Below are 2,502 nucleotides of genomic sequence, written 5' to 3' on the forward strand. Positions count from 1 at the left end.
AAAAAAAAAAATCACCAGTATGCTACTCCCAGGGAAATAATTCAGGCAACAATCACCAGTGAATAACCTCACTAGATAAGAGGTATTTTAGTAGGCTTTAAAATTCCTGGATTTCAGGCTGGGCACACACACACACAAAAAAAAGCCAGGATTTCCTTCATTGTTGAAAATGAAACAAGTCAGCTTGGCACCTATAGCACAGTGGTTACAGCACCAGCCACATACACCAAAGTTGGTGGTTCAAATCCAGCCCGGGCCAGCTAACCAGCAAAGACAACTCCAACAAAAAATAGCTGGGCGTTGTTGCAGGCACCTGTAGTCCCAGCTACTTGGGAGGCTGAGGCAAGAGAATTGCTTGAGCCTAAGAGTTTGAGATTGCTGTGAGTTGTGACGCCATGGCAGTCTACCCAGGGCGACATAGTGAGACTCTGTCTCAAAAAAAGAGAGAAAGGAGAATGAAATGAGCATTGTTTATCTCTTACTGTGAGGCAGTATGCACATACAATCACTTCTCAAGGCTCAGTGCCCGTACCCACAGGTGCTGCCCCACAGTGGTTACAGTGCCAGCCACATGCACCAAGGGTGGTAGGTTCAAACCAGGCTGGGGCCAGCTAAACTGCAACAACAAAAACAAAAATAGCTGGGCATTGTGGCAGGCACCTGTAGTCCTGGCAACTTGGGAGGCTGAGGCAGGAGAATTGCTTAAGCCCAAGAGTTTGAGGTTGCTGTGAGCTGTGATGCCAGAGCACTCTACCAAGGGTAACATAGTGAAACTCTGTCTCAAAAAAAAACACTTCTTAAGTATTTCTGCCCAAAATGTTGAATAGAAATACAGGTATCAGCAGAAAGAGTTAAATGAGACCATGAAAAAGCAAACAGTCAAATCTAGAATGTGGAACATTTCATATGACAGTTGAACAGGTTTCTACAAGCCAATGTCATAAGCAGAGAACTGCTTTTTAAGAGACATAACCAAATGTAATATGTAGATTTACTTGGATGTTGATTCCAACAAACCAGTATGAAAAGCCATTTTTTTCTTTTTGAGACAGAGTCTCAAGCTGTCACCCTAGATAGAGTACTGTCATAGCTCACAGCAACCTCCAACTCAGGCTCAAGTGATTCCTCTTGCCTCTGTTTTTCTATTTTTTAGTAGACATGGGATCTGGATTTTGCTCAGGCTGGTCTCAAACTCGTGAGCTCAAGCACTCCACCTGCCTCGGCCTCCCAGAGTGCTAGGATTATAGGTGTGAGCCACCATGCATTTGGACTAAAAAGCCATTCTTGAAACAATTAAGAAAATTTGATTATGTACTGAATGTTACTAAGAAAATATTATTTAATAAGCATGATAATGACATTAGGATACATTTCTATCCTAAGTTGTTTTTTTTATTTGTTTGTTTGTTTTGCAGTTTTTGGCAGGGGCTGGGTTTGAACCCACCACCTCTGGCATATGGGGCCAACACCTTACTCCTTTGAGCCACACATGCTACCCAAGTTTTTTATTTTATTTTATTTTTTTGAGACATGAGTCTCACTATGTCACCTTGGGTAGAGAGCTGTGGTGTCACGGCACATAGCAACCTCAAACTCTTGGGCTTAAGCAATTCTCTTGCCTCAGCCTCCCAAGAAGTTGGGACTACAGGCGCCTACCACAATGCCCAGCTATTTTCTGTTACCATTGTCACTGTTGTTTAGCTGGCCCTGGCTGGGTTTGAACCTGCCAGCCTCAGTATATGTGGCTGGCACCATAACCATGTGCATTGGGCGTTGAGCCTAAGTTTTATTTTTTGAGAGAGAATCTTGCCCTGGCATCACCTCCAACTCCTGGCCTTAGGCAATTCTCTTGCCTCAGCCTCCCGAGTAGCTGGGACTACAGGAGCCCACCACAACACTCACCCAGTTTGAGTACACTGACATAATCAGAGCTCACTGAAGCCTCAAACTCCTGAGCTAAAGGGAGTACTTGGAAATTAGACACCCATGTTGACATATATAGGAGTAAAATGATATAATGTTTGAGATTTGCTCTGAACTTATTTTGTACAAAAAAACAAAAAGAGAAAGCAAATATGGGAAAATCTGGGGGGTGGGTAGGTTTGAGTCAGAGACTCATTCTGTCGCCCTGGGGTGAGTTCGCCTTGTTGTCATCATAGCTTACAGCAATCTCAAACTCTTAGGCTCAAGGGATCCTCACAGATCAGCTTCCAGAGTAGCTGGGACTACAGGCGACTGCCACAATGCCTGGCTAGCTTTTCTCTTTTCAGTAGAGATGGGGTCTCCTTGCTTAAGTAATCCACCCGCCCCAGCCTCCAAGAGAGCTAGGATTGATTACAGGCATGAGCCACTGCAAGCCCAGCCCAATTTTTTTTTTTTTTTGAGACAGTTTCAATATGTCGCCCCTCAGTAGAGTGCTGTAGCATCACAGCTCACAGCAACCTCAAACTCTTGGGCTTAAGCAATTCTCTTGCCACAGCCTCCCAAGTAGCTGGGACTACA

Source organism: Otolemur garnettii, unplaced genomic scaffold (assembly GCF_000181295.1).
Source record: "Otolemur garnettii isolate 467f Iridium unplaced genomic scaffold, OtoGar3 scaffold00022, whole genome shotgun sequence".
NCBI lineage: Eukaryota > Metazoa > Chordata > Mammalia > Primates > Galagidae > Otolemur > Otolemur garnettii.